Source organism: Lissotriton vulgaris, chromosome 7, assembly GCF_964263255.1.
Source record: "Lissotriton vulgaris chromosome 7, aLisVul1.2, whole genome shotgun sequence".
Lineage (NCBI taxonomy): Eukaryota > Metazoa > Chordata > Amphibia > Caudata > Salamandridae > Lissotriton > Lissotriton vulgaris.
In genome coordinates, this window is record NC_141695.1 from 1,497,967,931 (window position 1) to 1,497,993,204 (window position 25,274).

Sequence of the window (25,274 nt, forward strand, 5' to 3'; positions counted from 1 at the left end):
CGGCTGCCATTATTGCCTTTCAGGTTCTGCTGTGGGTTCGGTCTTTCCCTTGGCGTCTGCCTTTTTTTCGAGTTTTTTGCTTCAGTGTAGGAAAGTAGGATTTGCTTTTTTGATCACCCCCACTTTTTGCTGAGGTCATTATGTTTTACTGACTAGTCTGACAGGGATCCTGCTAATCAGGACCCCAGTCTCTGTGCGTGTTCCCTAAATTGGACATTGTGAGTACTTAGTTACACCCCAGATTGGCTACTGGTGTACCCTTGTAAGTCCATAGTATATGGTACTAAGGTACCCAGGGCATAGGTACACTAGATTTCTCCCACGGGCTGAAGCATGTATTATACCACCCATGAGAGACCACTCAAATTGTGATTACAGGCCTGCCATTACAGCACCACTTACAACAGATATAAGCTTCCTTATATCTGAGGTCACTGCACTTAAAACCTATAAGCCACCCCAAAGGCAGGCCTTTCAATCCTGAACGCAGGGTGCTCGGGTTATAAGTGTGAGGGTGCCCCTGCATGAGCAGGACACCCCTACGACCCTAGAAGCCTTATCTCCCAGGTTGTTAGTGCATTAGCCATTATGATACATAGAGTGGCCATGTGTCATTATGCGATGGCTCTCTCTAAACTGGCTGTAATGAACCCTGTCATGTTTGGTATCAAACATGTTGGAATCATTACGGTGTGGGTGTTGGATTATATGCACTGTAAAGCTCCTCTTGGAAGACCTCAGTGCTCCCGGTACCAGTCTTCTAGACCCAGACAGGAAACTATCGCTGCTGCCGAACAAAGACATGATTCTGCCCTCCTGCTGCTTAGCGAAGCTCGAGCAGGGGAAGGCAGGACAATAGGTTTCCTGTCGCAGGGAGGTGTGTCCACCTCCCAGACCGGACTTAGGGTATTGAGACATGGTGGCAGCACCACTAGACTACTTTGAAGGGCACATTTGGTGCCCTCCTAATATACTCCAGTTGAAACCAGTTCAAGGACCAGTTAGCTCCCACGATGGTGCGAAACTGGACAAAGGACATGGGTGTCTCCTCCCTGCTGTCCAGCCTTTCCTCTGGGAGGTACCCCTGAATTGTCCCAACCCTTTCTTTAGGGTACTCAAGGGCTTAGCTGTGGGTGAATCCCTAGATCCGTCGGACAAGATTCAGATCCGCAACCACTTCAACTTCAACCGTCTGGGCACTTTGGGAACGAAGAGTGCAACCGGGAAGACTCCTGCTGCTCCTAGTCTCGTTGTCCTGCCAGTCTTCTGCAACGTCTGTGCCTGTGCTCCATACAGGTTCTTCACAAGGTTTGTGGACATCCAAGACACCCGAAGGAATCTCTAGTGGAGTGAAGGAGTCACTCCTCTGTATCTGCAGGCACATACAAAGCTGACCTGTCAGCTGATCCTGAGCACCTACAGACTCTGAAAGGTTCAGCAACACACGTGGAGCTTCTGCAACTCCCTTGAGGCCTGCACTGTCTTCACAACAAGTTTAAAGCCAGTATCCATCATCAGAACCCATGGAGCAGTACCCTTGTGCACTGTGTCGACTTGCCGCTGCCAAGGTTTGTTGACTCTCTCCTCCAGAGATCTTCGGGCTCCAAGAAGCTCCAGTCTCAAGCATCTCCTGCAGCCAAGACCTTCAACTGCACCGCATCCTATGCACCGTGGGCCTTCATACTTTGTGAGCTGCTTGAGGTCCTCTTGCGACTCCTGTGCTTTCGGCCCATGGGTCCTCTCGAGGGTCTTATTTGGCTTCAGTGGGCTACCCTGATTGCTCAGGCCTGCTCTAACTTACCTGCTTGCGGTGAGTCACTTGGACCTTGCTGGTCTCAACACTGCACCTTTTTCTACGACTATGCTGGTTGCGGTTGCCAAAGCTTGTAGGTGCCCCTGCCAGACACGGACCTCTTGGCTCTAGACATCAGATGCGGGCCAGCTCCTGAACGGCTCCTGGTCTTCCACAGCATCGCCTGGTCCACAAAGCTGCAACTTCAAGGGCAGCGTTAACTCTCCTGCATTTCCGACATCGGTGAGCATTCGTGTTCCATGCCTCCTGCTCACTCCTGAGTACTGGTTTTCCTATTCCATTCCTGAGCCAGTCTCTCCCTCCTTGTTTCTGTTTCTGGTGATTGTTTTGTGTTGGTCTTTTTCTTGAGTTTCTTTGGTACGCTCAGGCTGTCGTGGTGACGTACTTCCCCCTTCATGCATGCCGGGTAGGCAGCGCCATATTGGGGCAAGTGTTTGACCTTACTGGGGTGATAAGTTTCTGCAGGAGCAGGCAAGCTGCTTATTGTTAAGGAATGGAACGAGAAGACCAGGACTTGGAGTAATGAAGATTCCAGGTGAGTAATTGGGCATTCTAGCAGGATGAACATTTGCATTCTGAGGCAGGGTGAGCACCTTCAGAAGGAATGACATGTGCAGGGCTTTAAATGTGATGAATAAAGTTGGATGTGGAGGAGGATCTCTAAAAGAGGTGCAGTCTAAGTAATTAACCCCTTACGGATGGACCTTTTCCGCCCTAGTGCTGAGCCTTTTTGAACTATTTGGGGGTAGTTTGCACTCATGGCCCATAACTTTTTCCCCATAAGTTATACAAGCCAAATTTAGGTCATTTGCTAGACCCTTCTGGTTGTGGGGATATATAGGGTTTGAAGGGTTCCCCAAGTACCCAAGGTACCCAGACCCAACAACTGAGATGCACTGTACAATGGTTTTTCATTGTGTACAGAGTATAGACCAATTCATATGGTGAAATATGTAGAGCAAAAAATGGGTATCAAGAAAAAATATATTTCTGAAATGGGAACACGATATAGGATGTAGGAGCTTTGGGTTTTTTGTATACCTCTGAATTGGTAGGTACTTGTACCAGCACGTGATTTAGAGGGTACTTTTCAAAATGTCTTCTTTCGTACACACCGGCTTCAAATGGAAGGCCCAAATGCAGTGAAATCCAATTGTTATAACAAATGTTCTACTATTCTATGTTTCCACGTCTTTCAATAAAAATGGTACCTCGTGTGTGGGTAGGCCTAGTACCCACATACATGAAATCGATCAAAATACAACTTGGATGCATTACACATTTGTCCACTGAAAACTGACCTTTTTTCTAATGTGGGTAGCTGTGGATTTTGGGCCCTAGCTCAGCCGGCACCTAGGGAAATATAGCAAACCTGTACATTTTTTAAAACTACACACTTATGGGAATCCAGGGTGGGGTGTCTTGCCTGGCTCTCACCAGCTTTTTGTACCCAGAATCGCTTGCAAACCTCAAACTCTGACAAGAAAAAACAGATTTTCTTTACATTTCAGTGATGGAAAGTTCTGTAATCTGCTGGCAGCCAAAAAAGTATCTTTCAACCAGCCCCCAAGTCTCCTGATAAAAATGGATTTCTAACGTGCGTGGTAGGCCTAGTGCCCACAACATGGATACTAACATTTTTCCACCAAAAATTCACCCTTTTTTCGCCTAAGTGGGCAACTGTCGATTTTGGGACCTGAGACAGCTGCCACCTAGAGTAACTTAGCAAACTTGCACATTTTTTTAAACTAAACACCTGGGGGAATCCAGGGTGGGGGGACCTTTGTAGCTCTCACCAGGGTTTTTCTGTTACCTAGGATCCCTTTCAAACCTCAAACTTTGACGACAAGTCACATTTTCCTCACATTTCTGTAATGTAAAGTTCTGGAATCTGCATGGAGCCACAAACGTCCTTCCACCAAGAATTGCCCCCAATTCTCCGAGAAAAATGGTACTTTAATTGTGTGGGTAGGCTAAGTGCCCACTACAGGAAACGGCCCAAAACGTAACATAAATATATCACATTTCTCCAGTCAAAACTGACCTCTTTTTGTGCAAAGTGGGTAGCTGTGGATTAAGGGCCCCAACTCAGCCTGCACCTAGGGAACCTAGGAAAATGTGCACATTTTTCAAGACTAGACACCTGTGGGTGTGTGGGCCAGGAGACCATAACACAAAAAAGCCCTAAAGCTCTACAATGAGAGACAAGCAATTGGGGTAGCTGCTGTATTCTGAGTATTGCTGTGGTGTCACCTATGCACATCTACGAAACACAGACTATTTTTAAACTAGACAACCAGGGGATTCCAAGATGGTAACTATGCCTGAAATCACACATTTTCCAACATTTATATAATGGAAATTTCCAGGCTCCACAGGAATCCACAAAAAATTCTACTGCCCAGCGCTACCCCACTTCTGCCGATAAAATCGTTGTGCCACTTCTGTGGCTAAGACTAGTGCCCATAACACAAACGGATCAAACCAAGTCAACACATGCTGCGGGTGGGATTATTTTGGATTCCAGAAGATTCCATCACAGAAATGCCATCTGGTTCCATCTACTGGTATGCCTCATTATTAATGGCAGGCTTCAGTTAAAATTTTAAAAATACACTTCGTGCCGGGAGCACAGAGCCCTGACAAGTACATGACCTAGGTCATAGTGCCATCTCTGGACTACTCCCGCTCTCTGCCCCCACACTCCCTCCGGACATGCTCCTCATTGAGATCACCCTGAACCGATTTTTTTATAACCGAGAGCTGCCAAATTGGTCAAACACACAAACCGGCCTCTAAAGTAAACTATAAAAAAATTACAGTTGGCAAAATAACATACCACCCCCAATAAAAGGACCTAAGTAGGATTATTTGATTTCAAATCTTCAAACCCAAGGTTTTGTGAGGTGATTTAACCAACATTAACACCCTTACTGACGAAAGTAATGTCTGACATAACCTGTAACAAAATATCAGACTACACTCTTGAACACGTTGTAATAATTCACTTCTAAAGGCTTATTGGCTTTAACAAATGCTCATTATCACAATATATAAGCAAGGCATACTGCATTTGTCATAATCTTCAAAACTCAATTAATCCGATATTTGGCATCAGACTTAACTATTCCCAGTGTACCAATCAGACCAATAGCCTTTACCATTGGCTTGTCATCTTCACTAACTCAGGCTTACTGTATGGGCATATGCTTTCCCACGATGCAACAATCAGCTCTACATACATAACATTACAAAAATATGCAAAAGTACAGTTGACATAACAATATACAAAACGAAGGCCCTAACAAGGATTATCAAAGTGTAAATGTTCCCCACACAGGGTTTGTCAGAGGAAGTAACTGACACCAAAGCGTAATACATTAATATGTGAGATTCTTTGTGACAAAATACATCTCTACAGGCTTTAGCCCAGTCTGATAACAATCCACCCTTAATCCCTATTTGCTTTAACATATTCATTTAGCAATAAATGTGGCAGGCCTACAGCCTTTGTAGTGATTTAACATAATAAACAGTTCAGGCAAATAGCCTTCAGCACTGGCTTGCCACCACAAACCTCTCACTGCTGCCGTCTCATGCAGAAGCTTTACTACTAGGCAAAAACGGTGATACAGGCATTCTTTGTCACTGGAAATGTTGATATGGAAAAAGTTGATGGTGATATGAAAAACGATACATTAAATTATGTGAACTAGATCGCATTTTTAGTAACTATTTCACCCGTTGTGTACCCCACCTCAACCCCAACTCGCAAATACATAGTCAAGCCAGCACTGAGAACTAGGCCCAAGATTATTGATGGACAGATCACAGGTCGGGTGGCTCGTAGCCAGCAGGCAAACGCACGGACAGGAAACCTTAGGTTAGTGATACTCAAAGTATGGCCCGGTATCAAATGCGGCCCTCATGACCTTTACACGCGGGCCCCGGGTCAACATCAGCACTACGTTGCTGTTTACTGGACTCAGCACGAACAATAAAAAGATGTAAATTAAACAAGCAAGCATGTATTTAAAGGTTAACAAAAGTTAAAGAAAAAGAGCAATTAAGGTGTTCGGTACAGCTTGAATTCCGAAATACCTTAATTTTTAAAGACAGCTTGCAGCAAACTTGTAAAATGATAACGTTTGCTAAAAAATCAAAGTAAATTTCATTAAAATGCAAAACCGTTTCACTGAAGTACATCACATTTTTTTTTTAAGGGATAGTTTTCAAACTTGAATTTAGCAACATTTATTTTCCCTCCTACCCCGACAACAATTCCAATAGGGAACTAGGAAGCAAGTCAGTTGTTAAGTGCACTCTGGGTGGCTTGGGTTTCTGTTATACATGTACAAAATTATAAATCAAAAGCACATGAAGGTTTTGTACAGCACACATCTTGAAGTAATGTCTTTTGAGGTCCTCTTATATGTGAGTAATCCAAAGTTTTTGGTTTCACATTGTACAACTCACACACTATGCTTTGCTTCCCTTACACACCCAACTTATTGCCCACCCCACTCCCCCGACTACCACCCTGCTCAAGTATCAGTGCCTTAGGCCAATCCCACAAATCGGTGCAGCAACACTGGAATGGTCAAGTGGTACTGGCCACAATAAAGCACATATAGCTGGAGGGGAAGGGGGGGTTATGCACGCTCCTTAAACACTATAAAGTCAGATGCCACATAAATTAAGAACATATTGCCTATCAGAACACAGCACATGCAGTGATCACATGTTTCCCATGCCTGACAACTGGACACGTTACTCAATGGCCACACTGTGTCCTTGAAAGGTCTAGGCCGCCGCCAACCTGTATTATCCATTAGACAATTATTTGTGACTCCAAAGGCAGCAACTTACATTCCTTGCCATACAAATATTGCCTGAAACACTTTATTGCGTTACTTAAGGAACCCCAGTAGGAAGTGTGAAGAAGAGGGGGGGGTTATCCAAAAGAAGGCCAGATTCTTCCAGGATAATAGAGCCACAAGGATTAGTGGTTTCTGCCAACGCGGTGGATTCCTCTGCAAAGTCTCATGACCAAGGATCGACCTACATAAAATGAGGAGGTTTGTGTGCATTCATGTTGGTAGTCTTCACTTCGGCAACATTATATTGATAGGATGAGCATAGATTGAAAATGTGCTCATCATGGAACACAGAAAACGTCGAGCAGTTAGGTTTGGTGCCATTAAGGCTCAGCGTACTCTTTCATGATCTAGAAATCAGCTACAAACTGTGCTTTTTTTAGTCATTGTGCTCTAAATTGTTTGGTATTCCATATCTCTTAAGAGGCAACAGTGAAACCACATTGTGCGACTAGATCGTACTCTAGAAAGGGAATACGCCAATGTAAGCTCGGGACAGAAGTTTAGTATCTGGGAAGACGCAGGTGGAATTCAGACCAGGAGCCGGTATTTTTCGTTATTCCACCTGTTATAACCTCACCATCTACTCACTCTTAAGTGCACCACGTGGCATAACCAAGCTGCCCGGGTGGGAGGCCCGGACTGGCTGTGCTATGCACCTGGAATGTTTGATAGAGGGCCGGCAGGCTAGGGGCTATTTTTACTGCTGATGGAGGCAGATTTCATTACTGGGGGATGGGCCAGCATTCTTTCCTGCTTGCAGTGCCTCGCTGCTTTACAAACAATGCAAAACAAATGGTTTTACTCCGTGCTGGTCAGGTCACGCTTACCATTTGTCTTTGGACTTGGTTGGTTCCAGGCTCCTGCAGGGTCATCAGAGCAGCACTGACCTTCAAGGGGAAGGGTGGTGGGGGGGAGAATGGGAGGGGCCCATGTCTGTTATTGCATGGCTCGGAGAATTCAGAACACAAATTATAAAGACTCTTCAAAATTGTGTATTACTTTACTAAGTGAATGTTGAAATACATTTAATTATGTTAAATTATACACTTGCATTGACTGACAATTAGCATTAGTGATTTTAATTATGAACTTGGAACCATTCATGCTCCTTCACCACTGCCCTGATGAAGATGCTATTAGGGAATGAAGAGGTTAGGTGTCTTTTGCTTCCACCCCCTTAAATGGCCTAGGGTGTTACTGGAAAGTAACCTTTCAGTCTTGTATTTTTTGGGCTGCGTATACCCTGAGCTGTACTTGACGATGGTCTTATGCGACGATGAAGGAAAAAAGGGCACTGTGAAAAAGTAATTGTACTGGATCACACAATGTGGTGAAGTGGAAGCTGGGATTTGATGCAAGGTTTCCTGGTTTCACGTTGTGCAATTTCGGACACTACGTGGTTTTCTCCTTCGTACCATTTCAGACGAAAATGTTGTGCTTCATTCTTAAAACCCCTAAATCAGCGGTCTGTATTAAATACATACCAGCCATGCATATTTCACATGGATTGGTGGTGGTAGTGTTTCGGAAGGGCGATATATTAATACGGAGGTTATAAGAACAACACAGCCATCGGTAACTGTCCCGTTTCCAGTTAGAAAGAATGTTTGGTGATTGTGCAAGGCTTTCGGCTTCCTGGAACACATTACACAACTCGCCCGGAGCGGCGGGGGCCGGTGGCAGACCACATTGTAGGGAAGTTAACAGAATGTCCTGGGTCACAGTACCGCTGGGAGGGCTGGGGCTGAGGCGACCACTTCAGGGTCATATGTGAAAGGGTGGGGGGTAGAGGATGGGACGAAATGGCTCACTGAAAGACAGAGCTGGAGACTGGAGTCACTCCAAGGTTACCGCTCAAAAGCCGGGAAGGATGGGGCAGGGAGTCAATACAGGATTACCGCTTACATGCCGAGAAGGATGGGGCAGAGAGAGCCACTACAGGATTACCGCTCAAAGGCCGGGAAGGATGGGGCAGAGAGAGCCACTACAGGATTACCGCTCAAAGGCCGGGAAGGATGGGGCAAAGGGAGCCACTACAGGATTACCGCTTAAAGGCCAGGAAGGATGGGGCAAAGGGAGCCACTACAGGATTACCGCTTACATGCCGAGAAGGATGGGCAGAGGGAGCCACTACAGAATTACCGCTTAAAGGCCGGGAAGGATGGGGCAGAGAGAGCCACTACAGGATTACCGCTCAAAGGCCGGGAAGGATGGGGCAAAGGGAGCCACTACAGGATTACCGCTTAAAGGCCAGGAAGGATGGGGCAAAGGGAGCCACTACAGGATTACCGCTTACATGCCGAGAAGGATGGGCAGAGGGAGCCACTACAGAATTACCGCTTAAAGGCCGGGAAGGATGGGGCAGAGAGAGCCACTACAGGATTACAGCTTAAAGGCCGAGAAGGATGGGGCAGAGAGAGCCACTACAGAATTACCGCTTAAAGGCCGGGAAGGATGGGGCAGAGAGAGCCACTACAGGATTACAGCTTAAAGGCCGAGAAGGATGGGGCAGAGGGAGCCACTACAGGATTACCGCTTAAAGGCCAGGAAGGATGGGGCGGAGAGTCACTACAGGATTACCGCTTACATGACGAGAAGGGATGGGGCAGAGGGAGCCACTACAGGATTACTGTTTAAAGGCCGGGAAGGATGGGACAGAGGGAGCCACTACAGGATTACTGCTTAAAGGCCGGGAAGGATGGGGCAGAGGGAGCCCCTACAAGATTACCGCTTAAAGGCCAGGAAGGATGGGACAGAGGGAGCCACTACAGGATTACCGCTTAAAGGCCGGGAAGGATGGGGCAGAGGGAGCCACTACAGGATTACCGCTTAAAGGCCGGGAAGGATGGGGCAGAGAGCCACTACAGGATTACCGCTCAAAGGCCGGGAAGGATGGGGCAGAGAGAGTCACTACAGGATTACTGCTTAAAGGCCGAGAAGGATGGGGCAGAGGGAGCCACTACAGGATAACCGCTTAAAGGCCGGGAAGGATGGGGCAGAGAGAGTCACTACAGGATTACCGCTTACATGCCGAGAAGGGATGGGGCAGAGGGAGCCACTACAGGATTGCGGCTTAAAGGCCGGGAAGGATGGGACAGATGGAGCCACAACAGGATTACCGCTTAAAGGCCGGGAAGGATGGGGCAGAGATAGTCACTACAGAATTACCGCTTACATGCCGAGAAGGATGGGGCAGGGGGAGCCACTACAGGATTACCGTTTAAAGGCCGGGAAGGATGGGACAGAGGGAGCCACTACAGGATTACCGCTTAAAGGTCGGGAAGGATGGGACAGAGGGAGCCACTACAGGATTACCGCTTACATGCCGAGAAGGTATACACCCGTTACAACGCATCTTTTACTCCGCACTACCACTACAACGCATCTTTTACAACGCATACCATTACAACGCATTGCGCTGGGGGGCGCTCTAGGATAGGGAATAAGTATAATTTACTATCCAACACCTTCCCTAGGGTCCACGGGGACTGGAGTTAGAATAGTAAATTATACTTACCACTATCCAGCACCTCAAAGCGCTATGCGTTGTAATGGTATGCATTGTAAATACCGCGTTGTAATGGTATGCGGAGTAAAAGTATGCGTTGTAACGTCATACATCCGCCGAGAAGGATGGGCAGAGGGAGCCACTACAGAATTACCGTTTAAAGGCCAGGAAGGATGGGGCAGAGAGAGCCACTACAGGATTACAGTTTAAAGGCTGAGAAGGATGGGGCAGAGGGAGCCACTACAGGATTACCGCTTAAAGGCCGGGAAGGATGGGGCAGAGAGAGTCACTACAGGATTACCGCTTACATGCCGAGAAGGGATGGGGCAGAGGGAGCCACTACAGGATTACCGCTTAAAGGCCGGGAAGGATGGGACAGAGGGAGCCACAACAGGATTACCGCTTAAAAGCCGGGAAGGATGGGGCAGAGAGGGTCACTACAGGATTACCGCTTACATGCCGAGAAGGATGGGGCAGAGGGAGCCACTACAGGATTACTGTTTAAAGGCCGGGAAGGATGGGACAGAGGGAGCCACTACAGGATTACCGCTTAAAGGCCGGGAAGGATGGGGCAGAGGGAGCCACTACAAGATTACCGTTTAAAGGCCGGGAAGAATGGGACAGAGGGAGCCACTACAGGATTACTGTTTAAAGGCCAGGAAGGATGGGACAGAGGGAGCCACTACAGGATTACCGCTCAAAGGCCGGGAAGGATGGGGCAGGGAGTCAATACAGGATTACCGCTTAAAGGCCGGGAAGGATGGGGCAGAGGGAGCCACTACAGGATTACCGTTTAAAGGCCGGGAAGGATGGGACAGAGGGAGCCACACAGGATTACCGCTTAAAGGCCGGGAAGGATGGGGCAGAGAGAGTCACTACAGGATTACCGCTTAAAGGCCGGGAAGGATGGGGCAGAGATAGTCACTACAGGATTACCGCTTACATGCCGAGAAGGATGGGGCAGAGGGAGCCACTACAGGATTACCGTTTAAAGGCCGGGAAGGATGGGACAGAGGGAGCCACTACAGGATTACCGCTTAAAGGCCTGGAAGGATGGGGCAGAGAGAGTCACTACAGGATTACCGCTTAAAGGCTGGGAAGGCTGGGGCAGAGAAAGTCACTACAGGATTACCGCTTAAAGGCCGGGAAGCAGGGGCGGATTGGCAAGGCGGGCATTCGGGAATGGGCCGAAGGGCCGGTGCCTCAGTGCCCTCTGTGGGCCATTTTTTTCTCCCCTGTCCAAGTCCACAGAGAGTGGACTAGGAAAGGGGAGAAAAAAAAAACGGCCCACAGAGTGCACGAGACAGAGACTGAGAAAATGAAAGCAGCCTCGCTGTGCGGCCGGACAGCGATTGTCAGCTGTGGCCTCTCCTTCACCCCTACCCTGCCAAGCAATCAAGCTGAGGCTGGGCTGGGGAGGGGTGATTGTTTGCAAGAATCGGCCTCCCTGGGGGCAGGTGTTTCTCAGGCCTTTGAGCCATTTTCACCTCGGCCCCCCCAGGGGCCCATGCAGCCCAGAAACGGTGTTAGTCTTAGCACCTCGCCCACAGCCCTTCACATTCAGGGCATAGTGGGCGAGGAAGAATGGGTCTTGCTGTGGGGGCCAGGTGATGTTTGGAATTTTTTTATTTTATTTATTTATGTATGCGATTTTATATGGCGCGGACTTTACCTGAAGGTGTCAGAGCGCTTCACACAAGGAACAGCAATAATACATGAGGAGAAAAATTACAAGTGGATAAATTATAAAAGCAAACGTTAAGTTACATGAATCAAAAGTGACAATAGTGAGCAACCAAAATACATGAGGTAGCAATCGGTACATTACAGGAGGAAAAAGTGATATGTTTGCAGGTTACAAAAGCGTACAAAGTACAAGTAGAGGTTTAATACTGCAATAAATGGCAGACACTCCAGCACAAGAACAAACATTACATAGGCAATGGTGGCACTTGTGCAAGTATCTAAAACAAACAAAAGTGAGAGGTAGCATACAGTGTGATACCAGAGAAAAGTGACAAGTTACAAAAGGGTACCATACACAGGAAAAAGGGTAATACTACAGTAAATGGTAAACACTCAAACTACCAGAATACACTGGGAAGGCACTTCCCATGCACCAGCTTCACCTCAGCCTCCCCCCTGGCTACCTGGCTACCTTGGATGACCCAGAAAGCTGTGTTTTGTGTTCCCCTGCCAGGACATTTTCCCGAGGCCTGGAGATCTGATTAATTTACTAATTGCAGGGGCCTTACCTCTGTTCATGTGCTCCTGAGCTGAAGGTCTGGGGAGGGCTAAGTAGGTTAGTAATAGCAGGGGCTTTGCTGCTTTTCAGGTGCTCCTGTGCTGGAGGGCTGGAATAATTTTGTGACAGAAAGGGGCCTTGCTATTTTTTTTAGTTGCTCAGCATGTAGGCCATTGGCACCTTGGCCCTGTGTCCTGTGCAAGAACAGTATCCTCCCACTTTCATTCCTTGTCTGTGCAAATAGTGTTTCATGAAAGGGCACGCCCCTTGAATGTGGGCCGCGCCCCTTAAAAATGGGCCACGCCTCTTGAATGTGGGCCACTTTTTTCGTCAGTGCCCGGGCCGAATTGTAATCCCAATCCGACCCTGCCGGGAAGGATGGGGCAGAGGGAGCCACTACAGGATTACCGTTTAAAGGCCGGGAAGGATGGGGCAGAGGGAGCCACTGCAGGACTAACACGGCAATAGACTAAAGTCTAGGGTGTTACAGGAGACGAGAAACGCAGACACCTGATAGGCCTGATAGAAAAAGCTGCGGACCACTCATATGTGGATTATTAGCTGCACTAAAAATAACTACTTCCTCGTACATTGACCCGCAATGTTGCTCTCGGTATCCGTTACAAAGACGCATGGTTCCAACACACTTCCTTCCCCTTATCGTTTCCCTTATTTATAAACAAACGGTGATTGGCAATTACGAGTCGCTATTCTCTTGCACCAAATTTAAAAGGGGGGGGGGGGGGGGGGGGGGGGCAATCACATTCTTCTTACATTAAATAAAATAAAGAATTCACTGAAAATACGCCTTTTCAAAGTGCTAGAGCCAGTCTTCCTCCTCAAATCCATCCGTCCATCTCTTCTGCGTACTCTACATTTATGTGAATATGCAAAACGAGAAACATCTGGCCCGTGATCCCCGGGAGGAATGTGTGCCTGGAAGCAGAGGGGCTCAAAAGGAGGGGCAGAATGCAAACACTCTTCGGCCTCACGGCTCTGAACTCGGCCGTGAGCTCAGCGATAAACCACTCAATCCACCGGCTGCAGAGAAGCGCGCGCGGCTTCTGCCCTGACTCAGCACTTCCCATATACGAAATCGATAAACGGAGAACTATTGAGTAGATGTGGCGAGACACTGGAAGCTCGAGCCAGATGCCTGGCCCAGGCTCAGCTTGAAGTCTTCTTAGACCCTCAAGCCCAAAACGAGCCCAGCTCTAATATGGCTTTTGCCTGCCACCCACGCTCTAACTTCGTGTGCCAAGAATTTAATGCGAGGTAGTATCCTTTGATGTACAATGGGCGCGAGAAAGAGATCTAAAGGCTGAATTGCATAATGTGAAATCAGAAAACCTGGATTCAATTCGGACTTCTTCGCTTTACCAAATTTGTGAGTCACGACAAATATTTTAATTCACTGATCCCCCTTTTCCTTCATTATTACATGTTACAGCTCATTTGAAAGGCTCTGGGTGTTCGCTGTACAAAAACCTTTCGCTCTTGATCTAGTGGACCATAATATTGCCTCATGTACATAAAACTAAGCCAGTTAGACTATAATACTGCTTCATTTATAAGATTCTAGGCCACACATGGCTACTGTGGGATTCTTGTTGGGGGCAGGAATGTTTCTAAGTTCATGTATAAAAACTATAAAACTATCACTTTTATTTAATACATCCATTGCTATATATATATATATATATATATATATATATATATATATATATATATATATATATAGTGTTTTTGTTTACAAAGGAGAAACGATTCTACATGTTTACGTAATACACTTGTTTGAATTTTGAAGAGGCTTTATCATAGTTTTACAGGATGTCGGCTGGATGATTTAAATGCCAAATATTCCCAGGGTTGTTGGACAGGCTCGTACAGTGAAGCCAATCTCTCAGTTAATTTTTAGACATGTCCACCTCTACCCATATGTAGGGCGATAGTAACATCTATTGGGAGCACTCTTCAACTTACAATCCTTAGGCAGTAAGTGCTGTAGCAAAATGGGTTCTGCCCATTTAATCCACCTGGATTTTTCGCTTCTTTGTTAGAACTCATTTTTGGAATATCTACTATGGGTGAGTCTTATCACTGGTGTCTCACCCAGAGTATTCACATGGTAAACAGACTGAGCACATTTACAGCCAGTGTCCGCTTTTTAACACAAGGCTGCTGCGACGCAGTATGGGTCCCTTGGCCGTTTACACATGAACACGTGCGCACAGGTGAAGGCAGCACATGTGAGACTACCATTGTGCAGCTTGGTAACTGCACAGATAGTCTGGCAAAAAAGGGACTCTGCAGGGTTAGATATTGACCTGGTTTAGTAGGTCTTATACTATTTCTGCGGTACAAAAGGGGGTGGTGATGGACAGAGCTTCTGAACCAATCAAACACTCACACCCAGTCAACAGATCTGGGTTTAATCCATCACCGTTCTTTAGCCCACTCTGCCACCCCAGTTCAGACATGGCCATATGCAAATCAGTCTGACCCTGTACCTCATGGGAACAGTCCAGCCCGAACTGCCCAGCCATGCCTTCCCTGGACCAGAAACAAGCTCCTTAGGACCGGTTTCTGGCATTACAGCTGTCTTCAGCCAGGCTTGCTTGAATCCAGACGCAAAGTGAGCAAGGGACTCACGTCTGAGCATACCCTGCCAACTTATGGCGAACAAAGCGGTACAAAAGGGGGTGGTGATGGACGGAGCATCTGAACCAATCAAACACTCACACCCAGTCAACAGATCTGGGTTTAATCCATCACTGTTCTTTAGCCCACTCTTGCACCTCAGTTCGACATGGCCATATGCAAATCAGTCTGACCCTGTGTCTCATGGGAACAGTCCAGCTCGAACTGCCAAGCCATGTCTTCACTGGACCGGAAACAAGCTTCCTATGACCGGTTTCTGGCATTACAGCCGTCTTCAGCCAGGCTTGCTTGAATCCAGTGGCAAAGTGAGCAAGGGACTCACGTCTGAGCATACCCTCCCAGGAGGAAACAAGGAGAGAGCCTCTGTACCCCCCACCCCTCCAAACTGTGGTAAGCTCGTCCCCGCTCGCTGTCCCTACATCTGAGAGGAGCCGATTAGACAACACAAAAAACACCCTGCCCATAGAGTGGGCAGGGGGAGTAGCAAGCTGCCGCTTCTGCAGCAAAGGAGGCGGACTCGGGGGAGACGGCTAGACAGCTGGGGCCCCAATGTATTGTATTGTATAGTAATTGCATTTGTATAGCGCTTACTACCCCTGATGAGGCGATGAAGCGCTTTTCTCGGCAAGTAGCACGCTACTCTGGGACCCATAGAGGGTTAGCGTTGAATTAGTATAGTGAAACATGCAAGTACATTTTAAGTGGTGGATAGAATAGTAAGTTATTTGGATTCAGAAGGATAGAAGAGGAAAAAAGGTTTGTACTTATATAGCGCTTTATTATCCCTGATGGGTAGAGGCCTGTCGGGGTGCCTGGGTGGGACCAGTCATCCTCAATAAAAATAAAACCCTAAAAGCAAAGAAATTGTTGGGCGCAAAGTCCTGTGCAACGAAAAAACCGCAGCAGCGGAGCGATTTATTGTTTATTCGTGCTCCCCCAAGTGAGCACCCCGTAATTCCCTGTGGAGCAGAAGTAGCCTAAAGTTTCTTACTGGATGTGGTGGCTCCAGGATGGTATGGAAACCAGTTTTTCAAAGCATGTGGCGGGGCTTCAGGAGTGCAGCAGCTCTCCCATCAAGACATTTTGAAAAGTGACCCTAAGTTTACAGGGTCAAGGGAATTATGCCTGCTGTCTTTTTGCTTAAGTTTTAAGCACTCTCAAGGCTGGAACTTTTGTTTTAGAGCCTGGAAGTGCAGCAACCTCTATTGGTTTGTTCTATAAATGCAGGTTTTGTGACCTAAATTGGTTAGAGAAAGACACAGATGCATATAATATGGTTTTACAATGTTTTATTTAAATGTGCTATTATTGCTGATAGCAATGATTTTTCATGAAAGATTGCAATGCTTTTTCAATTATGATGATTGCAGACATTTGCTATGCTTTATTAATTACAATGGTTGCAGACGGATTATAGTTACTGAAGTCAGTGATCGAGTGATGCATTATAACACGTGACCATGGTCTTTAAGTGTGGTAGCACTGATAAATCCAATAGGTATACTTGGTTTACCGTGACACTCTCCTATATGGTAATGTGCTATATTGTATGCAGGGTACTTCTGTGATTTTTGCGGTCGTGACCCTTTAGGGATAAAATGTAAAGTCAGAGGTATTTCCACCAGCCTCGTGTATATTTACAAATTACTGAGTAGTGTTCAGAAGAGTGTGTGTGTGTGTGTGTGTGTAAGTGTGTAACAAATGTACTTTCTTTTCGAAAGAGAAAGAACCAACTAAACAATTTGAATGTTATTATTGTGTGTCAGTGAATAGTGATTACCAGTACACACCACCTCCCCTCAGTAGGCCTTGGATTGCTTTGCTTTTCTCCCCTGAAAGAGTCAAGCGCTACAATGGGGTGGTTGTTTCCCAGTGAGGGGTTTTTGTGGACTTCATATGCTGCAGAACTAATAGCTCGGTTTCCTTACAAGTGCTATATAAATGTTATAGTTCAATCCATGGAGACATGCCCGAGGTAAGTGGATTATTCCCTAAGCGATACATAACGACCAGCTCTATCTTTCTGCTTCCTGAGGCTGTTCCATTGTATAATTTGGGCGCTTCACTGCTTACGGGTTTAATATTCTGTTCAACCATAAGGCATTTTCGTACTTACTGGTCAAGAAGGGTAAAAGAACAATCAAGGGCGTGAAACCAGTGATGGAAGCGAATCGCACCACCATTGACTCACTCCTTGTTTGTGCTGCGGGGATGATTTCAATGGAGATTGACCTTGCAGAACGCTGTCTGTCCATGGGTTTGGATGGGCTAGATTGGGCCTGTAGAGGTAACCGCTGGGGTAAAGGTTAACCTGCATAGAGAGCAGGAAGAAGCCGAAAGGATGTGTGCATGGGGCTGACCTAGGATCCTCTTCCATGGTAACCAACTGCGGATAACCGTCAATCAAATCATTCATCTTCTCTAGCCAACCTCACACAGCTTCCAGTGGGGAGCTGCAATGCTTTCAATGCAATAGAGACCGCATGGGATACTTATGACCCAGTGACAATTAACTTACCTCCAACCTATTGCCCCTATGCGGCTGTTCTGGTTAATGTTCCCCCCTGAGCCCGGTATCAAGAGAAACTCCAAAACCTTTAAAGAATAAAGTTGTGCACTGGCTTAAAATGCACCATATATTTCCATCTAGTAGAGCACACCAAATTCTGTTAACTATGAGAGTGAGATGGATTGGGCTGTAAAAGGAAAACTTCAAGAGGGATTGTAGTATCATTAATTTAAAACAACCATGTTTTGCAGGAGAAACACTGGAATGGTATACACCCTCCTCCCCTTTTGCTAGGAACATGTCTATTTTTCCAGTGAGTTTTTTCTATCACCATTTAAGTAGTTCTGAGTCTGGGTTTAATGACAAGCCTTACCTGCAAGGGGTCACTGGGTGCTATCCTCCTTTCTATTTCCCTTTGGTTATGTTCAACAGGTTCCAGGTGTTGAACTCACGGCAAGATATTGATTGACTTTAATTATAGAGGGCTCGATCAACTGATGTGTCGCGAAAAACGCACCAGAGGTAACATGGTGGATTCTCCTGTAGATCTGCTTAACCAAGAATTACTGGGTACCACTAGGTTGGAGATTGGTGTTGAAAGTGTTAATTCTAAGTTCACTGCTACCAACTATGAAGATAGCTTCAGCCTTAACCATCGGTCTACTAATGAGTACTACAAGTCACAAATCTGATGGTTGTTACAATCTAGTTACATGGAAGGTGGGAGTCTTCAGAATAGGTTGGGAACGACTGATTGGATAAAAAAAATTATGTCATCTGTATCCAAGAAACTTGGTGTGTGAACCTAATACGTAGAAGGTGTCTCCTGATATTATTTTATGCGCTATACTTTCCTATGCTGGGCAGGCCAAAGGAGCGCTCTAGATACTAATATCCAACAAGCTCCTAGTAACGGTTAAAAAGCTCTCATCTGTTGGAAAACATTCTCATTTGATGTAGGTAACTATTAATGGTGGGCCTTGATTTGGTATTAGTTAATTTTTACAATGTCTTTCACTCCTCTCGTAGTAAGGTGGTCCATGAACTTGATTCAGGCCTGCAAGCCTTTCTGCACGCTACTTTGTATTAATATGGGCAGGCAACTTTAACATCCAGGCTTGCCCCCTTCTGGCAAAGCACGTACGTGGTTTTGGTAACCTGGATGGGGAGGGGTTGGTACACTTATGTTACAATGAGTAGGGGGATGCACTGAATTTAATTATTTCAAATATGATCTCCATATGCTGAAGTGTAATTGTTGTTCTAGAGGGGAACAAATACTGTTTTTTACTGGCAGAAATGCTTCTACCGTTATTGATCATGTCCTGCCGTCTGCTTCTGTCATTTGCATGATCAGTACCTCTAGCATTGTACAGTCTGTATTAAGTGATCATGACCCCATTATGATACTCTTTTCGTTTTAGGGCAAGGGAAGTCTTTCCGCTAGCTACTAATACTGCTCCAGCCAGGCTTATTGGTGTATGAATCAAATGGTAAAGAATCAAGCTCAATAGTATTTTCCAAGAAATAGTAACTAAACATTTTAACAAAATTAGCTATTGTTCAAATGTAGAGGTGGCTCCTAATGAGTTATTGCCCAATTTTAATCACATCATCTGTTCCATAAACTCTCTTCTGGCACGGAACTTGAATCCCGCTCGAGCTAGAAATAGGGAATGTTTGACCATGCATGTACTCCGGCCTCACAGCGCCTGGAAGTGGCTCTCCACAGTTCCCCAAAGGTAACTTGACAGTTAAGACCCTTCATTTTGAATATAGACAGGCCCTTGAAGCAAGGTAGAGTGCGCTCCAGAAAAGAGGCATGGATAAAATTGACCATTGCTGCAGAAATAAATGACAATGAGCTATTCCGGGATACTGTTAATAGCCCTTTTCTAAAAAAATGATACAATTCCTGAGTTTAATTCGCTTGTTTCCTGTGAAGCGTGGGTGAGACATTTTTCTGAATTTTTTAAACAGAACCAAGAGGATAGCGACCGAATGTGTGTGAGGGAACCTGGAAAGGGAATATTCTCCCACTGGACATTTCTATTGACAAGGTTACTCTTGCCCTACAGGATAACGTGGGGGAAGGGCCCTGATCCAGATAGGGTGCCAGTAGATGCTATTAAAGCATCCAAAGAATTATGGATGTCCATCCTGACTAGAGTGTTTAATGCATCAGCAGTCTATAGAATACTTGCCTCATGGGCCACTTCAATAATTGTACATATCTATAAAGAAGGGCTATAAGTCATATCCCAAAAATTATTATCCTATTTCGCTCTTGGACTCTACGGTAAAACTGATGAGTAGGATTTTGCTGAGAAGGCCAGCCAAGTATGGATTTAGAAAGGGTTTAGGTACTTTAGAACAATGTGTCAACTTGGACCTGCTGATCGGGAAGTACACCAGAGCAAAACCGGGATCTCTCTATCTCTGTTTTGCCGATCTAAGTAGTGCATTCGATCAAGTTGACCACACCATCCTTTGGTCAGTGCTGTTCTCCCTTGGTGCTCCGAGGGCGATTACTGGATTATTGCACATCAGTATTGCAACCTATCAAGTGAAGTTCGATATGGCCCTCAAGGGGAACATTCAACCCCCTTTAATGTTGGGAGAGGAATCAGGCAGGGCTGTGTCTTAGCCCCTTTATTGTTCATACTTTTTATTAATGGGGGTAAATGTCTTACAGGTTTTACAAGCTGATGATCCTTGCGTCGCCAGGTATTTTATACTAGTATTATCATACACCGAAGATGCTGTACTTCTATCCAGGACCTCTGTCTGATTACCGAAATTGATGAATGCTTTTGGGGAGTTTATGGTATAAATAAAAATGTTGTTTAACAAGTCTTAAACCTTTACTATGGTTTGTGAGAATGGTGATACTCCCATAATTATAGTAAATTCCTTTTGTTACCTAGGAGTTTTATTCACGAGCAATGGCTCCTGGGTACATCCGAATCGGAATGCTAAAGCTAAATTGAGCGAGAACTCACATGGGATCTTTAGGTTTTCATCAAAATTGGGTAGCCAGCCTATTAAGGAAATGGTTGAAATATAAGGTCGACGGGGTGTCAAATGGGACCTATTAAGCAGATTTGTGGGGTTAAACCCCCAGCAACCCTCTACAAGTTGAAGAAAATTGTTTTTTTTTTAATTCTTGGTTTGTTTACCTGCTTCATCTTTGATCACCCATCAAGAGGTTGGGCTACAGTACTTGGGAGGACCTGCTTTTGGTAAGACTCCTGTTATTATTGTTTCTTATATGGTCCAAAGCGGAAACTAGTTTTTCTATATTAATCATTTTATATTACCCAACTGTAGACAATGTTTCTCGCATTCCTTGGTTAGTCTAAATAAAAAATTTTAGCACTTTATTTAAATTTGTCCATGTGGTCAGACCCACTCTAGGTGCCATCACTTACCAAGAAATCTATTAAAGAGACTATAAATATGTTTTGACTCTATTATATTTGGTACTGTGCACCACCTGGTTGCTTTCCCCACTGAGATTTTCCCCCCAGAATTGGCCCCTTGTGAAGGTCTGATCAAACAAGGCACATTGCACTTTACGTTGTTGTGCAACTTATATATAAATTTTAGGCGTTGCCATCTTAAACCTATTTTTGTTGCACAGAACACTAGGTCCCATAAGGATGCTCTGAAATGTCTGCTTGCATTAAATGACCATCATGTGTATTTTAATGTTGCCCTTTTTATTATGAAGTCCATTTGCTTAAGGAAAAGTGTTATGTTTGAGATACCATCATGATGTGGAATGTTTTAATGACTGGAAGGTGACTATGATTTGTTTAATATTCGTTTTAACGCCGTGTATTTTAAACACGTGTGTATACTTTTATGCCTGTAACCATAATAGGAAGGAAAGAACGATGAAAGAAAGGAAAAAAGAAAGGAAAGAACATACAAAGGAAAAAGGAAGGAAACAGGTATAAAGAAAGAAGGTAGAACATGAAAGGGGCATTATTCAAGAAGGAAGGGAAAGAAAATGCAAAGATGAAGGAAAGATGAAGGAAAGAGGAAAGAAAGGAAGGGAAAGACGATGCAAAGGATGAAGGAAGGAGATGAAGGAGGGAAAGGAAGGACGGACTTCCTGGCGACAACACTGTTCTCAGATAAGCATCGTGGAACAAACAACACAGTGAGGAGTTATCTGCAGGTCAGGAGTGCAGAGATTTATTGTAAGCACATTCTTGGAACCTTTGGGAAGATCGCTGCATCCTTGATTTTCGTCCCAGGCCGAAGAATGTCTCTTTACGAAACAAGTTGAACACCCTAACAGCTGACGAATCTGTTGTTCAAACAGACCTCAGTGTATCTACTTTGTTAAACCAAGCCAAACTGCAGTGCAATACTTTTTTTCAGATTACATATCAGTATATTTTCTTTATGAACCTTTTGCTAAATAACAACACCACTTGCCAATGTTAAGGTGCTAAGACTGACTCACTTTTGACCCATCAACAACGTAAAATAAATGATCAGTTTTCGATACACCCACCAGAGTATTGAAGGACAGTGTAACCAGTGAATAGCTGGGGGTGGGGTAACAGCTGGAGGGAGCCGACCAAAGTCCTTTCACTGAATTGTACACAGGAGGTCTTTGGCTTCGACAAAGACTTTGGTCTCTTTTTGAGACTGGTTGCCTTTCACAATTGACTGACTGATTAAAAACAATATTGTTGTGGAAAACTGTTTTGTCTTACTTTATTAATAGATTTGCCCACTATGGTGAACTGTTATATTCCATATTGGACACCTGCCTACAGGCTATAAACTCGGTACAACAATTGACCCATAAACTCCTACTAGCTTTAAAATACTTTTCAAAATAAATATGTAAGGCCTACTGTCTTGGTCGTAACTTTTCGCGATAAACAAATCATATGGCATCCGACCTATTTTTACCTATTAATCAATCAGCCATTTAGCCTTCATCATAGGCTTGTCATTAGAACCAGGTCAATACTGCTGTATCGAGTGTAAGCATTCCCATAAGGCAAAACAGTCTACACCACATCCTGTGATGGGATAGCAAGGATCATCAATCTGCAACTGTTTTACTCCCAGGGCGTGTTAGAGAGTGTAGCAAACACAAGATGATGGACAGAGTCCTGAAACTTTTCAGCCACTTCCGGGTCTCTTGACTGGGGGGTAAGTAGTTGAAATGTTTCAGCACTCAGTCCATCATTTTGTTGTGTTTGCCTTGTTGGAGAGGGTGACACCACCAAAACCTTTGCTACTACAATAATCTGTGAGATTCCATAAAACAAAATACCTGTCCACAGGCTTTTACATTGTATAATGACAATCCACTGTTAATTCTCATGGTCTCTAACATATGCTTTTCACAATAAATATATCACAGCTGAAGCCTACTGGCTTTGTCATAACTTTTTAGACTAAACAGATTAGGCCTATATCCTTGATAATTAGCTTGTCGCCATAACCAACTCCGTCCTGTAGTAGTAAGCATTAGCTTTCCGGGAGACAAAATGAGCAATACAAGCACTCGTTCTGAGTGGAAGCATACAACTTCAGCCCAATGAAATGCTTTACTCCAAGAAATCAACTTGTGTGTAAAGCTGATATCCCTCTACAAAGAGTACTTCTAAAAGCTCTTTTTTAGCTCTTTGTCTATTGATCACATAAGAAAAAAGCAGCACCGTCATGCCAGACCGAAAAAAGAACATTCCACTTCTAGTTAATCTCTTAAAACTCTGCAACTCATGCAGACCATTTTTTCTGAACCTAATTGTCTTACTGATGTGTTTAGGAGTACTTTCCTCAGGTGTGGTGAGACAGAGCCTAAACACACTGTGCACCAGTGTTTCAGTTTTAGGCAACACTTGCGCCTTGTCCTGTAGTCTACGTTACTTAGCCACAATCTTAGATGCAGAGGTTTGCAGTCTGTTTACATTATTTTATAGGTGTAATAAAATACATTACCTACCTCTAAATATGGTTCTGGCCAAGGTTAACCGGTCTTGCTTTAAGCTAGTGGTTAGAGTCCACAGATCAACTTTAGATAATGGGTACAACTACTAGTTATCTTATTCATCTGCAGCTCAGTAGTCAGACAAGGATCTACCAAAGACTCTTTTGTACTAACTTCAGGCAAAGTAGGAATCTCACACCTCATGTAAGAAGACGGTGTTCCATGTTCACAGTCGGTGAGAATGTGTTGTGTAGTAAAAATGATTACTCTTTCCTGTCACTATTATGGGGAAGCCAGTTAGCAACAACAATGGCTTTATTGTGGTGTAAAGGTGTTAGACATTGGGTGTCTGGGTGTCTGGGTGTCTGATAGGCAGAGGTATGCACCCTATGCAAGAAAGAACTGCAATCCTACTCGGGGACAGTAAACCACACACTTAAAATAACCTGTGCTCACCCTCTGGTAGCTTGGCACAGAGCAGTCAGGCTTAACATAAGAGGTAATGTGTAAGGTATTTGTGCACACATACAGTAACACAGTGAAAACACCACAAAGAGACTCCACATTGCATTGGTATAGAAAAAACTCTTAACTGGGGTCACATTAATTGGGGAGAAACTACCCAAATTCAAATAGGGAGGGTTCATTATTACTTCCATGCAAGTTCATGGCCAAAACAGTACTCAAAGCGGCACTTAGTAGAAAAAGGGTTCCACTGGTCCCTTGGAATCAATGCAATTGGGCAATTTCAGCCACCAGCGAGAGCACAGGTCGGCTACTGGGACCTTGCGGGTCTAGAGGGAATGCACAAAGTGTAGCTGTGATCACGTGTAGTGGAGTGACCAATGTCATTAAAAGGCAGTGGACAGGCCCTTCATCACATCCAATGAAGAACCAGCACTTTTTATTTGGCTTTACAGTGTATCCAGTCATTGGCTCATGCTTGCTGCTGGTAGGTTGAAATCCTAAAAGTCCATCTTCTTTTCACATTTTAACTAGTATTCAATTTGTCTTTTTGTTATGGATTCTATACAAGTCCGGTGTCATTGCTACCTACACACGGTTTAAAGAATATTCTTTTTATTTAACTTTTTAAACGTATACCCTTGCAACTTCTTGCTTTCATCATTAAGATACAAGAGATGCAATCATTATATGGAATACTTATCACAACTTCCTTTCGGTTACATTTAATGGAATATAGCTCGGGTATATAACATTTTTGCAAAAACGTATTCCTTTGCCTCTCTTAAAGTATATTAGTAACATTCTCAATGGCCATGGTCCTGATGGACACTAAATCTTCTACTGATTCTGTTGAAGGAAGCCACTGCTATTTGGACGCTTTATGTTTTCTGTTGAAATGTTCTTATATTTCGCCTTTGTTTGCGGATTGCCTTAATTAATCAGTTATCGTCATTTAAATAGTACCAATAGTTTCCATTTTAAGCAATGTTAGTGTTTGACCTATAAAATACAGGTGACGTCACCGTCATGTTTTAATAAAGCCTAATGCAATAAGCAATCTGTTTTGTCGATAGCCTAACAGACTCGGGCGGCTCTGCACTTTAAGCGGGAGAGGGGGGGCGGGGGGGGGGGGAGGCCTGCCAGTTGTCACCTCCACATTCCCCACATTCCTTATGGTTCCCACTTAGATCGTAGAACGCAGCAAACAGTATCCAGAATGGCCTAT

General features: G+C 44.8%; 1 protein-coding gene across 5 annotated transcripts in view; it reads right to left on the bottom strand.

Annotated features, from left to right (window-relative positions):
- LOC147705869 (CMP-N-acetylneuraminate-beta-galactosamide-alpha-2,3-sialyltransferase 2-like) overlaps positions 1–25,274 on the bottom strand; it is a 383,457-nt gene that overhangs the window by 338,281 nt on the left and 19,902 nt on the right. For 2 of the 5 annotated variants that reach the window (XM_086932317.1, XM_086932318.1), the window contains exon 2: positions 7,521–7,580. The exons of 2 other annotated variants lie outside the window; for them this stretch is intronic. The gene's annotated coding sequence lies outside the window, so the exon portion shown is untranslated. Of the gene's footprint in view, positions 1–7,520; positions 7,581–12,456; positions 12,569–25,274 lie in introns of those variants that run through there. One more of the 5 variants, XM_086932321.1, reaches the window with a different exon arrangement.